Source organism: Rhinopithecus bieti, unplaced genomic scaffold (genome assembly GCF_001698545.2).
Source record: "Rhinopithecus bieti isolate Rb0 unplaced genomic scaffold, ASM169854v2 scaffold_33379, whole genome shotgun sequence".
NCBI classification, from domain to species: Eukaryota; Metazoa; Chordata; class Mammalia; order Primates; family Cercopithecidae; genus Rhinopithecus; species Rhinopithecus bieti.
This window is the reverse complement of record NW_016814101.1, coordinates 76,466-91,558: the sequence shown is the minus strand read 5'-3', so window position 1 is coordinate 91,558 and position 15,093 is coordinate 76,466. Positions and strand designations below refer to the sequence as shown.

The 15,093-nt window shown below is 55.8% G+C and overlaps 1 protein-coding gene across 5 annotated transcripts in view; it reads left to right on the top strand.

Moving 5' to 3' along the window:
* The first annotated feature begins 380 nt into the window (after positions 1–380).
* ZNF185 (zinc finger protein 185 with LIM domain) overlaps positions 381–15,093 on the top strand; it is a 73,094-nt gene continuing 58,381 nt past the window's right edge. For all 5 annotated transcript variants that reach the window (XM_017849799.1, XM_017849797.1, XM_017849800.1 and 2 more), the window contains exon 1: positions 381–528. The gene's annotated coding sequence lies outside the window, so the exon portion shown is untranslated. The remainder of the gene's footprint in view (positions 529–15,093) is intronic.

Genomic DNA, 15,093 nt, shown 5'->3' with positions numbered 1-15,093 from the left:
TTGGCCCTGTGCCGCGGCCAGATCGCGCAACTAGGAGCGGGGGCCCTTCACGTGGCGGAGGCTTCCCGGCCTGGGGCCACGGGCCCGGAGGAATTTGCCTGGAAGTTTTCCATCACGGCAGAGCATTCTGGAGCTCGCCCCGTGCTCGGCGAGGGGAGCCCCAGACTTGATTTCTCCAGCAGCCCCGCGAGGCGGGGCCGAGAAGGGGCGGGCGGGCGGAGGACGCTGGCGGGAGAATGTGCGGAATGTGCCAGGCTTCTCTACCTACCCCAGGAGGGGCAGAGGAAGGGGCCGGCCGAGGGGAGGGGCGAGGGGCGAGGCTCCAGGCGGCCGGAGAAAACCTGTTTGTTCTCCTGCGGGCGGAGCCCAATCCGCGCCTCCTCGCCTCCCTGCGCGCTCCCCGCTGCGTCCGGCGTCCCGCGCCTGCCTCCCCAGCCCGGCCCGGCCGGGCGCTGTCCACCCGAGGGAGCCCGCGCCCCGCGACCGCCCGACCCTCCACCCGCCCCACGAGCCGGGCACCTGTGCCAGGTAGGGCTGTCGAGTCGCCATCGGATGCGGCCCTGCGGGGAGGCAGTGGGGGGCACCCAGTCCGTGCCCAGCTAGGGACAAGTCAGGGCCTCAGTTTCCCCATCCATAACCCTTACCGGCTCCAAGCATCTCTCTTCGGGTTCCCCCCCGGGAGTCAGTGGATTTCTGGTTTTCGCTGTGAGTGAAAAGACTGACAGAGGAGGCCAGCGTCCCCTACTGAGGCAAGTGTCCCCCTCGCCGGCCTGATCCCTCTGTCTTGCCCTTTAGGAAAGACACGGTTTGATTGCTAGTAAATGGCCAGGGGCCGGGATGCTCTGAGAGTTGACTGCAGGTCTTTAAGAATCAGGGAATCTCATATCCCTCCGTCCCCCTGTGTCCATTTTATAGATGAGGAAACTGAGACCCAGAGGCTAGCTCGCCCAGAGGATCCCCTCGATCGCCCTGGGGCCTGTAATGGGCATGTGCTGGGTACAGGGCAATCTTGGGGAGGGCCATGCGGATGGTGGCTGCTCACACTCAGACAGAAGGCGCCTAATCAGGTGTCACTGGGTGTTATCGACTGGATCGGCAGTGCACCAGCTCTGTGACTGGATTGTTTTGATGGGGGCAGAGGGAGCCAAGAGTCTGTCCTCTTTGGAAAGGCAGAGGGATACCTCGCCTTACAAAAAGGCTGAAAGCTCAGGTGCTCCTGCCTGATCTGCCACTTCTGAGCTGGGGACACCTAGGTACTCTATCGGTTTAAGGGGGTGACATGTCAAGCTACCTCCCACCCAGGGCTGCTGGGGACTCAGATAAGGTAGGTGGTGGGTGTGTTTGGGCTTTGGGACAGCTGAGGCATGGCAAGAGTTGTGTTCTTGCTGAGCCATCCTCACGGAGCCTTGACATCGTGGAAGGCTGTGCAGCATCATCTGAGGACGCAAAGCTGTGAGCCCTGAGAGAGGACCTCTCACACCCTGTCCAGCAGTGCTTGAGGCCTCAGTACCTGGACTAAGTCCTGCCTTGGTCTCATGGCTCTTCAGACTTCTGGTTGTCGTATCGGGCTGGGGGCAGGAGGCAGGGGCGCACAGGTGGATAGGCCTGAACAGAGCTGCAGAGGTAGGCTGTGGGAGGTCCTGCTTTGCCAGGGCCTCCGCTCCTCATCTGAAAAACAAGGGGCAGTTCAGAGGCCAGCAAGTGGCCAGGACACAGATGTACAGACGAGGGGCCAGCCTTCTGGCAGGTCTTGGTGCCTCCGCTGTTCCCCTCATCGCTCCCAGGCCACTTCAGGAAGGGAAGGAACAGAACCCTCTCACCTGCCCCTCCTTCCAGCAATTTCCAGCCCCTGGCTGGCCGCTGTACATTCAGCCGTGTGGAGCTGGCAGAAGGCACTCGGTGCAGGGCCAGGCACGCGGCAGGTGCTCAAGATCTGTTCATTTCCATCCTCTGGACACTCATGAGTCAAGCAACAGAGGTGGTCCAGGACCACTTAGGGTGTTGCAGCTCTGAGTAGCATGAAAACATTAGGGGCTCCTCAGTCCTGGAGCAACGAGCCACCCCTGGCTGGGAAGATCAGGGAAGGCTTCCTGGAGGAGAAGGGCTTGGAAGCAGGAGGAGGAGCTCAGCTGCCACCAGGTCAAGGCCCGCACGTCCTTTGGAGCTGCTCGAGTCTAACCTCCCCATTACTCCTGGAAGATCGTAAACCACTTCTTGCTGAGCTCCTGCATATGGGGGCCCACAGAGAAATGAGCTCCATGCCTTGCCCAGAGGAGTGACAGAGAGGCCATCTGTCAGTAAGAAATTGCCATCCGAATGCAAATGGCAGCAGTGATTGTCCACCTCACTTCCTGCTCAGCTCGAGTCCAGACTCCAGAAAAAGCCTTTCCCACAGGAGGGTAGTGATGCCAGGGGCAGCCAGCATCTCAGCTCAGCCTCCCTTAGCCTGGCTTGTGCTCCTTGTCTTCCTGCCTAGTGTCCCCAAGGCCTCCTGAGATCTGGCAGGGCAGGGACTCTGGGTCCCCAGCACTGGGTCCGGGACCTGGCCATGATAGGCATCGGCACCTGTTCCCTGAACTGTCCTCTGGTGCATGCCAAGCAAACTCCCCCAATTCTGGCTCAGTGCATCTGGAAGCCAGAAGCCTGCCTTCTTCCTTCCCCACTCAAGCCTCCACAGGTGACTGACCCCTTTGGTGTGGGTTTTGCTTCAAGCCACAACTCATAAGGTGCCAGGTCACATGTAACACAAGCTTTGCTTCTGTTGGTGAGCCCTGAGGCTGCCCCCACTGCCAGTCCCTAGCAGCATGGGACAGGACCAGTGCCAGAGAGGAGAGCTGCCTTCCAGTACTCTGGAGCCCTGAGTGGCAACCCCTTGCAGTCCGGGCCTTTGGGCTCTCATGTTTAGGGTCAGTCCAGGGGCTTTGCCTCCGTTACCACTGTGCCTATAGTGAACCGAATGATGCCAAGACAAGGGAAGTGCCATCAGGGACTGGTCCCTGAGAGATGCTCGGGAGAGGTTGCCATCATTGCTTCCAAAGACCCGGGCGGGGCGGGAGTTGAACTGTCCCACACCTGGTCAGGTGTGTGGTAGGGGAGGGTGGCATCTTTATAGCCTAGTGGTTAAGAGAATGTCTCAGAGGTCAGACTGGGTTCAAACCCCAGCTCAGCCACCATCCAGTTGTGCAAAGTTGGGCCGTTCATGCAACCCCTTGAGGCCTCTCTTTTCTCACCAGTACAGAAGGGCGGCTAAAGCCAGGAGTACCTGCTGCACTGGGTGCTTGGCTCAGAGGTGGTGCTCTGTCACGGAAGGTAGCTGAGCCAGGACTATGGTGCCCTCCTTCAGGGCTGTGGTGGCAAGGAGTGAGGTGGGACTAGGTGGAGAGAGAGATGCTGTCTGGGATGTGGGCCCCTACCTGAGGAAAACAGTTTAGAAATTACTGCTGATGATGCAAACAGTATCTCCCCACATTTCAAATGACTCACTAAAGAACACTTAATTCTTAGGGTGATTTCTCATGCCTACTAAAGTCTGACTCGCTTTCTTTTTTGTTTTCACTTTTTTTGTTGTTGTTAGAGCTGGGGTCTCGCCTTGTCACCCAGGCTGGTATACAGTGGCTAGTCACAGGCACGATCATAGCACACCGCAGCCTCCAACTCTTGGGCTCAAGCGATCCTGGTGCCTCAGCCTCCTGAGTAGCTGGCACTACAGGCAAGTGCCACCATGCCAGCACTGTTGTTACTTTTTATCTTTAAGTTTTTTTATTTATTTATTTTTTACCTTGAATTGATTTAAAACTCATAGAAAAGTTGTAAGAATTGTGCAGAGAACTCCTGAAGCCTTATCTGAATTCCCACTGTTAACATTTTGCCACATTTCTCATTAGCTTTCTTCACTTGTAGCCTTTGGATGGGTCAGAGGGTAGGCAGGGCTGGTGTCAGTTCATTTTTCCAAAGGGAAACTGAGGTACAGAGAGGGACTTGCTCAAGTGCCATTGATTAGAAACTGAGCCAGATTAACTTCTTTCAGGGACACACATTGATGCATTTGGCAGGTGTTTTCTTGATCACTTTCTGTGTTGGGCTCTGGGGCACAGAAATGACTGAGAACTGACAGCAAAGTGGGAGGCACAGGCCTGGGTGGAGAAGAGACTGGAAAAGGAGAAGACAAGAGGCCCTGCGGGTATCATTCTCAATGTCGGAGGTGGAATGCGGGAAGGAATCTGCAGCTTGAGCGCGTGTCCCAGGGAATTTGACTGACTGCCGAAGGGTCTTAGAGGCCACTTTCAGAAACACTGTCTAGGCTTTTCCTGTTGGGAGTGTGCTCATTTCTCATCTCAAAAGGAAACTGGGAACTGGGAGGGTGCCTGCCTGGAGCAGGGAGGTGGGTCCAGGCCAGCCAGGAGAGCAATTCCTCACCCACTCATTAATGCCCGCTGAGCCATCCCTCTTCCCGCAGAGCTGCCCTTGGGGCTGCTGCTGCTGAGATGGCCACAGAGCTCTGAAGCCACCCCCTGGGTCAGAGACGAGTCATAGCCTCTGGGGCCAGTGGGCAAGCTCTAGGCTGCTGGTGGTTGCTGGCGGTGGTCCCTGGCCTTGGCCCCATCTGTGGGCCCAGCTCGGGCACCCAGTCTGGGCCCCTTGGTGTAGTCCCTGTGATCTTTGGCTCAGCACGCCACTTTCTGATGACTAGGTCAGTTTCCCAGAGAGCTTGATGTGGCAAAGAGTTGCTATGGAGAGAGCAAGCACAAGGATTTTAATCGCAAGAACCGGCATCCCTGGTGAAAATGCTTACATCAGGCACTGCCTGCTTTAAACTGAAAAAAAAAAAAAAAAAAAAAAAACCCAAAACCCAAAACCAGGACTTGCTTCACCACTTGTGCCAGCGATCCCTTACTCATGCTTTCATTCCTTCGGGCCTGAGCCTAGGCACCTCCTTGGGAAATGCAGTGCTCTGGCTACACCCTGCTAGGCCGATTCCCCCCAGCACCCAGCCTGGTGGTTAGCGCTCTGAAAATGCTTGTTGCATACACGGCAATGTGATCTTGGGCAAGTGCGTTCTTCTGTCTGGACTTCCTTATTCTTATCCAAAAATAGGGGCAGTGTTAGAGGTAAGGGTGGAGTTGAGGGAACTCTGGGTCTAGAGTGGGCAGGAAGATGAGAAAGAGGGTTGTGGGAGGGGAGAAGGAGGATGGGGAGTCAGAGCTTCGGGGAAGGTGGGGAGGCAGCGGGCTCGTTCTGTTGCTTTTGCTCCTCGCTAGTGATCACCTGCATCTAGGACAGAAGGAATTAGCTTTGGCTGATGTTAGTCAAGGGCAAGTAGGAGTGACTTCCTGTCACTGGCCCTGCTCTGGCAAAGACTGAATGGATGGCAGCAATGGTGTGTGTGTAAGGGGGGTGTTCCTAGGGGAAAGCAAAAGAGGGTAAAAGAAAGTGACCAGGTGCAGTGGCTCACGCCTGTAATCCCAGCACTTTGGGAGGCTGAGGCGGGTGGATCACCTGAGGTCACCAGTTAGAGACCAGCCTGGCCAATATGGTGAAACCCCGTCTCTATCAAAAATACAAAAATTAGCCGGGTGTGTAGCAGGCGTCTGTAATCCCAGCTACTAGGGAGGCTGCGGCAGGAGAATTGCTTGAACCTGGGAGGTGAAGGTTGCAGTGAGTGGAGACTATGCCACCGCACTCCAGCCTGGGTGACAGAGTGAGACTCCGTCTCAAAAAAAAAATAAAAATAAAAAAAAAAAAAGAAAGGAAGTAGAGGGAGAGGGAGAGAGGTGCTGCAGAGGTGAATTGTGGGCTCCATGACCTCTGAGCCTTCTCTGATCCCACTGGCTGCCTTGTCTGCAAATGGGACTAGCATCTCTGCATGACTGGGATTGGCTTAAGACCACACTGGTTCCCTGGCTGCAGAGACAACTGCAGGACGAGGGGTGCAGAAGCAGCCAGGGCCCTACAAGAGGGTCCCTGCCTAGCCCTCTGTTCTCCGCAGAGACATCTCAGAGGGCCCTTGAAGCCAAGCCGGCCCTGAAATGGCCCAGTTCCCTGAACAGTCGCTTGTATCTGGCTCACTGAGAACTAGAAAATGGGTGCATGGAAGCCAGGAGGAATCCCGAGGCCCCAAAGAGTGGTGGGTGGCCGGGGCTGCCTTCTCCCCTCCTCCTCACCCCCAGCTCCCCAGCACCTTGGGACGGAGCTGGGCTGACTTAGATGTCTGCCTCCCAGGGCCCCTCCAGCGCAGACGCCGAGAAGTCTATATGCTGGGGTGTTAGGGGTGGGATGGGGAGAGGTGAAATTCCAGACTTTCATGCAGAAGTCATTTACCTGTAAAGCACATTTACAAATACCAGCCCCCCATGCATTCTTTTCCATATTATATTTTCCCTCTGCAACCCAAGTCTTTTTCAGCTCTTTTTTTCCCACTTGCTGCTCCTTTTTCCTGCCACCCTGTTGGCCTCCAGGCGAGAGCCCCTGGGACTGGAGCATCCCAGGCAGGTCATGCATGCTGGCTCTGGCAAGAGGGGCCCAGCCTAGGCCTCCTTGGAGCTGCACGCTGAGCAGCAGACTAGGAGGCTCAGATGGGATCCAGCTGCTCAGCCCTGCCCATGGTCCCTAAATCACCTTTGAAGGGCCCCACCCCCCTGGATCTCAGCAACTCCTGGAACAGCAGCTACAGCCGCTGCAGCGGTGCCTGTGGTGGTGCCTGCTCCATCCCCTTCCCAGAGGAAAGCAACCTGTCTGCTGACTGTTGCCTTGCCAGCTGCTGAGACTCCAGTGCAGGAGACCGGGAATCAGAATGTCCTCATTCACCAGACCTGGCCACAGGAGGCTGCTTCATCAAATGTAATGTTTCATCATTCCAACCCTTTTGGTCCAGAAAATCAGCACCCACACAGGCTTAAATCAGCCTGGGTCCAAACTGAGTCAGCCAAGTGAGTGCCTTGAGAAAGGACGGGGTGAGGGCATCTGAGCGGGGGTGGAGGTCGTGCTTCCTGACTTTATAATTCCTCAGCCCCTCACACTCCTTGCCGTTACTGGCACTTGGAGAGTGCAGGCTTGTCCCTGCACTTCCCAAGGCAGCCTCCAGGAGGAGTCTGTGCCACAGCCAAGGCTCTCCCCACCGTGCTAGCCTTTGACCTCAGCCCCCTTCCCGGGAAGTATCATTGCTTGGGGTCCTGTGGCCTTGGTGATGACCCGAGGGGCTGCACTGAAGCCTACACCTTCCTCTCACGACCAGGTGCAGGGGCCAGGGAGCATTTTGAGAATGGGGCTTCCTTAAGCCCATTCCGCCTCCCGTGGGCACAACAGAGTATTCTCTTTGACCTCCGAGTTTAGAAGTGAAGGTCAGGAAGGGTGAGTGATGTGTCCAGTGACTAAAACCCAGGTCCTTGGACTCCTTGTCAGTACTCATTCCTTTGCTCCAGAGTTGGAAGAGCCAACATGGATGTGTGGCTTTGTGGCCTTGACCAAGCCCTCCACAGCTCTGACGGCACCACTGTGCCCATCTCATGACATGACAGATGATAAGGCATGGCTGGCTCTGCGCTGAGGCCTTCTGAATATGTTGTGCCCCTACTACCCTCTCAGCATCTGTTTCTGCTGCCCCATCTGGCTCAGGGCTGCAGTCTGGCCACAGAGAGGGAAGCTCTCTAAGGAAGGAGAATGGGCTAGGAGAAGCCCATCTGCTGCCCCTTGTTTAGCAGCCTGCATTCTCCTGCAAGCCAGCTCTGACCATCTCAGTGATGCCCTTCTCCTGGTCACCCAGACTGCCCTGTTCCTGGGGCAGCTCACGACACTGCAAGGGGTTTGTGAAGGGTCTTTCATGGGAGGGCCCTTACTCTGAGCTCACAGACATTTGCTTGAAAGACAGCAAAAGAGGACCTAAGACATGGGGACTTTTCTTTGAATCCTTTTCCTGACACTAGGGCCACTGGAGGCTCTTTGCCCAACGGGAACATTTACAGTGAGAAATGGACAGGAGCCTCGACACCCCCACCCTATGCTGAATTCGACCTCCACCCCCATTTTACCAAGGCATGTCCTCCAGCAAATGAAGCTGTCAGACAGGTTCAGGGAAGGGGGGCAGTCACAGCCTGGGAGGGAGCTGCCTCCCTCTCACCCGTGGTGCTGGTGGTGGTGGTCCCCAGGTTGAGTTGGACCAGAATGGAGAGGTGGAGGGACTCTGGCCAGGGGAGCTACTTAGGCTGGCTGGGCTCTGGGGCTTGGGCAGCCGGGAGCCTTGGGTTTGTAAAGCCCAACTCTGGCTCTTGTAGGAGGACTGGGGGAAAGGTGTAAGAGCTGGGGTCACCCTTACACATGTGTTTCTCCATGGTTTGGTCATTGCCACCCTTTTAGAATGGTGGGGAGCCAAGACACCATAAGGGGAGGAAGGATTTGCCCAGGGTGGCAAAGCTGGGATGAGTCTGCTTCCCAGAAACCAGCCATCTTCTCCGAGGGTCCCAGCAGGGATCAGCCCTGGCAGGTATCTAAGCTAAGGGATCAGCACTGTCTGGGTCCACCCATCTCTAGGAACAAGTTCTTGGGAGACAAGGGACTTATCCCTCTACCACTTACCTCATGACCAGATAGGAGTACTTACATTTCTGCTATGGGGGCAGGCCTAAGTGGTGGTCCCCAGCTATCTTCTGGGCCTCTGCCTCCATAAAGCCTCCTTGTCCTGGAGCCACATGAAAGTGCTTGCAGACAGAGCTTTCCTAAAACATAGCCAAGGTTTCCTAAAACATAGCAATCAGCCTCTGCAGTGGGCAAACCAAGTCTTGATGGTTTCATCCACTTATACTTGACAGATCCATATTTGGTCCCTGTATTTGAGGGGCAGCACTCTGAGTTGTGCCCCCTTTCTTGTCCCGTCCAGGTGTTTCCTTATGCTGACTCCTGACCCACCCCAAAGGGGTCCACACTGATCTGAGCTGTGAGTGATCCCTGTGAGCCTAGCTGAGGTTGGCACGTGTGGGATGGCAGAGCTGGGTGTCTGCTTAGCTCCTGGTTGCAAAGCATCCCAATTTACCTTTGGGAAAGAAGCCCTTCTGCTTGCACCTCTGCCTGTGGCACACTTGCTCCTGCTTGTGCATGGCACCCAGTGCCCAGCACACATGAACTGAGACAAGCCCTGACACCCGTGCCCTCTGGCTGCGTCTCATCCATGCGCCGCAGCAATATTGAATGCTCCGGGAAGGGAAGGCTGAAGGCGTTTTGCTCCTTTGCCTTCCCAGTTTGCTTAGGAGGCCCCTGCCTGCCATCCTACTTCCCTTCTGCACAATTTGGGAGCCATCCTAATCCCCTGCACGCCAGATTCTCTGGGGAGCCAGGCAGCGGGGAAGTTCTACACAACTTTCTCTGAGTTAGTCCTCTCATCTTGGAGGCTGAACACGTCCTGTGGTGTGACAGGGAGCCTTTTCTCCTGCCGCTCCCGTCTGTGTCCATCTCCTCATGCTCCAGCACCTGCGTCATTGCCTGTTGCCGCCCCCACTCCTCCAGCGCACGGGAATCTGCATGCATTAGCCCCCTGCGTCAGCTCCCCTCTCACTCCACTCACTGATGACACCAGGCTTGCTGTGGTCAGAATAACAGGCTCCCTTCAGCCACCTCATTGGCTCCTCGCTCCTATCCATCCAATCAGGGCCAGGGGCCCCTTCCTTTGAGGTTGCTGGGCAGCCTTCAGAGGCTGCAGTAGCAGGGAGAAAGGTGGGGCAGGAACATGCCCATGGGCATTTGGAGGCATCTGAATTCAGGGAAGACCTGTCCCCATCTCCCCCACCCAACTCTGCCAGGGACACTTCCCCTGATTGCCATCTCTCAGCCCACTTGGCCAGAGACAGGAAGAGGGAGAAAGAAGGGGATGGGGGTGGGCTGGGACATCTGCCTGCTGTCTGAGGTGGCCTGGCCTGTGCAAGAGGAGTTGGACTTGGCCCTGAACTGCCCTGGGACAGTCTAGTGTTGTCTGAGTACAGGGCTTTGCTCAGAGTCAGCACAGAGAGGGGTACTGTGGAGTGTGGCCACATCTAGTGGGGCTCCAGGGGTGCACCAAGAGGGACAGTCCATGCAGAATGTATCAGATAAGCCAGCCATTCCTTTGGTGGCCCAGGCCAGGTTCTAAGCAGGATGATATGGAGATTTCCAAAAAAACCGGAAGTCTTCTTCCAATCAAGGTAGAAATGAGGGGCATGGTACTGAAAAGGCCTAGAGTGGCTGTCCTGACCAGAAATGTGCCCACACAGGCCATCAAGACACCCGCGTGATGGCATGAGAAATTCAGAGAGGCACATGCTTTAGCTTGCGGTGTCCTGTCAGGAAGAGACCCAGTGAGCAGGCCCACAGATACCACCTTCCAGATGAGGAGACCTAGACTTGGAGAGTGGGATGTCACAGTCATGTGGGGCCACTTAGGGAAGAGGAGCAGAGATGTAGGCACAGGCCACAGCCCATGGGGACAGTGTTTGCTTTCGGGCTGTGTGGCCTCTCTGGGTGTCAGGGCTAATGGACTTTGAAAGAAGCCTGAGTTCCCAGAGGAAAAAAAATACTGGAAGACTTGGGCAGGTAGCAGGTCCCTGGTGCCACTTTCAAAGGTGGCTAAGGAAGGAACATTTGCTCTCCATCTTCTTGGCAGGGTAAATGGGAAGGTGCAGGGACCCCAGTTACAGCAGTTTCTTTTTCTTCAGAAACTTTTTCTGAATGTTTCTCAGACACAAGCCCAGAGGCATGAGAGAGCTTGACATACTGAACTCAGATGGAGAGTGTAGGGCTGTGGGAGTGGGTGGGCTGCTCCATGGAGTCCTGGAGTCACATGTGGCAGGCTTCTGTGGCTGCATCAGGCCGAGCAGCATAGGCAGGCACGGTGAGGCTGGCCTGAGTCTGAAGAGTCTCCTCCCTCCAGCAGGTGAGCATTGCTGCATGTGCCCAGCGGTTCGGAGGAAGCCATAGAGGCGACTGGTGGTGGGTGTGCCCCAGGAGCCCTCGAGGCCATCGTGCGTGGGCTTACCTGGGCCACTGCGTGGCTGGGGCTCAGAGCCCTGGGAGCGTGGCCAGGGCCGGACACGGGCCCACTCCTGGCTGACTGTGCTGAAGGTGAAGCAGGAGCATTGGCACAGTTCTTGTGCACGAGCTGCACACGGTGCTGCTGGCCTTCGGGGACCTGATTCCAGGAGTGTGTGTGCAGGGTGCTTGCCTGACACAGGTGTCATGCTCCAGCAAGGGAAGCCAGTGTTGGTATTGCTTCCCAGAGGAAGGCATGGTTCTCATCGCAGAGCAGAGCCCAGGCCACCGTCCCAGTGGCCGGGTCTTCCGGCCACTTTGCTGGGACCTGGGTGCAGCCCTGGGGAGGGCAGGGGTCTTGCACTCAGGCTCTGGAGGCTTCACTGGCTCCCCAAATGGAGTTCACATCCACTAATGACTGTCCCAAGAGAGTGGAGAGCTGAGGGTGGCCCTGGGGCAGCAGCCATGGTGGCCAGAAGGTTTATCTGCCAAGCCTCTCTGGTGGGTGCTCTCTCCCTGGACAGACTGGGTCTGTCCCCCCACCCCCTGCTGTCACCCACATGAGAGCAGACATAGGCATCCCACGTCCACACCTGAACCATAACCAGTTCCTGTGCCAAGCTCTTCAGACCTTCTGGACGTGAGCCTCATGAGCAGGGAGTTGTCCTTGCCACCTGGAGTACTTTGCTGTCTGTGCATGTCCCTCTGGCTGACTTGCCATGGGCTGGGGAGCCAGAGCGGGATTGCGTGGGGTGGGAGAGGAGCCATCAGCGGGTCTCATGCACCCTCCTGTCCTGTCATCTCTCCCCTGGGCCCCATACATGTGTGAACGGAGAAGCTGGCCTCCTGCTTCCAGGGGTGACACTGCCACTGCCACTGTCACTGCTACAACCTCTGTCTGGCATCCGGCCCGAAACACCCCTGCCTGCTCTATGCTTCCTTCTCCACCCCAGCTTGCGGGAAAAGAGAAGGAGGCCCCGGGAAGAGGCCGAGGCTGCAGCACCGCGTGGCCCAAAGCAGTGCACAGCACAGCTGGGCCCCAGAGGCTGACGGCCTGCACTTGCTGCTGTGGGGATTTCCTCCTCAGAGTGAGCAAGCAAGAGAAGTCCCTGCATCCATTCACTCTCCTCACCTCCCATCCTTCCTGGGCACTGCCCGCCTGGCATCAACTCTTTTTTTTTGAGATGGAGTCTCTGCTGCCCAGGCTGAAGTGTAGTAATGCGATCTCGGCTCACTGCAACCTCCGCCTCCCAGGTTCAAGCGATTCTCCTGCCTCAGCCTCCTGAGTAGCTGGGATTATAGGCACGTGCCACCATGCCTGGTTAATTTTTGTATTTTTAGTAGAGATGAGGTTTCCCCATGTTGGCTAGGCTGGTCTTGAACTCCTGATCTCAGGTGATCCACCCACCTTGGCCTCCCACAATGCTGGGATTACAGGCGTGAGCCACCACGTCCGGCCCTGGCATCAACTCTTGAGACCAATCCCTTGGCTGCCCAAGCATACCTCACTCCCACTTCATTTGGGTAAACCACTGTTGGTCTCATCTTTAGCACACAGAAGATACACGTTCATGACAGGAAAATTAGAAATATACGAAAGAGCAAAATATTTTGGTGTATATCTTTACAAATTTTCCCCGTGCATTTTATGTAAATATAATTTGACTTAGATGACACCATCATACACATCCTGCTTTACAGGCTGCTTTTCACTGAGTGATGTATAGAAGCTGTACATCACTTCTTACAAAGCTTACAAAGCATGTTAAATACTACATGTCTCAGTATGATTTGTAATAACTGCATAGTATTTACTTGAATGGATAGACTATAATATGTTTAAATATGACTGATGGGCATGTAGATTATTGCTACATTTTCACCATCATACTCAACACTGTGATGACACCTGTCTCATATACCTCTTTGTTGTACTACTGCAATTTCTTCCTCAGGCTACTTGGCTGTGGGGGGAATTGCTGGACCAGTGGGCCTGCCCCTTAAGCCTTTTGATACATACAGAAACTCAACCTGTCGAAAGATTCCTGCTTTCCCTTCCCACAAGAGCTACCAGGAAGTCACTTCTGGAGGGGTCCACATTCCATCCTCCAAGGCTGCTTACATCTGTAGCAAGGGTCTTCCTGGCTGTCACTGAGTGGAGGGCCACTCTGCCCTTCTGTCTGTGAAGGGCTGGACAAGGGGAGGGGGCGGTGGGTCTGGGAGGAGACCTAGGTCCCAGCAGGGGTGGGTGGCTTCAGACAGTCACTCCCTGGTGGGGTGTGCTGGGCTGTCACGGGGTGCCTGGGCCTGATCCTTGCTAAGGATGGGGGAGGAGCAGGGCTTGTCTGGGAAGACTTGGATCTGCAGGTCTGTGCCTGGCTGTTGGAGTTAGGGGAGGGGAGTGCCCAGTAGGAGCAGGGCTGGCCTCGACATGCTGGGCCCTGAGGGAGAAGCAGGGCTTAGCTTGGCGGGAGTTGGAAGGGCAGTTCAGGTGGATGGACCAGCATAAGCCAAGGCACAGGCATTCACCTGGCAGGGCTACCTTCCAGGGACTCCAAGGTACATGGTCTGCTTGGAGCACAGTGTCGGCATTGGGGGGAAAAGAGGCTGACTCAGGGGACTGGTGATTTTGCTCCCAGTCTTAGAAACAGTGGGGAACCATCTGGTGCTGACTGGGAATTGAAGGCTGGTGTGGGCCAAGTGGGATTAGAGACCAATGAGTGTTGCCTGGAGGAGGCGCAGATAAAGGCAGCAGACCAGGGACCAGGGAGGAGGTCACAAGGGATTGTGGCCTAGACCAGGGTAAATTGGAGGGAGAAGCCAGCTCAGCAGATAGGATGTAGATTCCAAACTCATTTGCCACCCCACCCCATCCCATCCCATCCCATTCATCCCATCCCATCCATCCCATTCCATCCATCCCATCCCATCCACCCCATTCCCATCCCATCCCATCCATCCCATTTCCATCCCAGGGGGTCCCATCCCTCCCATTCCCATCCCTCCCATCCCATCCATTCCCATCCCATCCCATCCCATCCCATCCCATTCCCATCCATTCCCATTCCCATCCCATCCCCATCCATCCCACCCAACACATCCCCATCCCATCCCACTGGCCTGACACTCATCACTTTGAAGACTCCTTGTCCCAAAGAACTGCCTTACACTCATCGTGTGGAAAGACTACTTTGGCAGAGATTTTTTTGACTCTTTCATATTTATTGTCCTCATCAAAAAAGAAATTGTCACTTGTGAGCCTCAGCCAGGGTGTGAGGGAAAGGAGGCCCCATGGAGAAGCACCAGCCCAGGTCTTTGTCTGGCAATAAACCTGGTCTTCTGAATGGTAGTCTCAGCCATAAAGACTGCGAAAGACGGGACTGAAGGCAGCATGGCGCCCTCTGCAGGGGACCGATGGTGTTCCCACCCAGCCCCGCCCTCGCTTGCCATGGGACCCTCTGCCTCTGTCATTCTGCATGTGCAATAGCGTCTGTCTTGACTTTGGAAGTGGCTTATTTGGTCCTGATTTGGCAGGAAACTTTGAGGTGCCCGGTGCAAAATAAGTCATACTAGCTGGTACAGCCTAGCAAGGTTAGAAGGAACCTAAAGACGAAAGACTAGGAGGTCCTCCTGCACGTGAAAAGCTAAGGCCCAGATGAAGTGAGGAACTCTCCCAAGGTCTGTAGTCAGTCAGTGGCACCCAGAGACTCTGCCCATGTGCCCTGCCCATGGGACCACTCCACAGATTGCTGGGATGGGGACAGTTGGGCCTGTATGGCCCTAGGATCACCTGTGGAGTGAGCTCCACTCAAGAGAAGTCTAACGTGGCAGCTTTGGTTCGGGGCTGGGCACGTGGGGCTCCCATTTGCAGTGATGAGGTGCCATTCCTGGAACACAGCAGGCTCAGGCTGTCTGGGCTGCTCGTTCAGTGCAGTTTATGGAAGAGCCAGCTCCTGCTGATGTGGCGAATTTGGTTTGCTCTCGTCCCCCTGCCCTGCTCATTCGACTGTTCCCCTGACCTCCACAGAAACACGTCCAGGCCCTGCCAGCTGGCAGCAATGCTGAACTGGTCAGACCCTAGCCCTGGAGGGGCCCAGGGGATGGAAG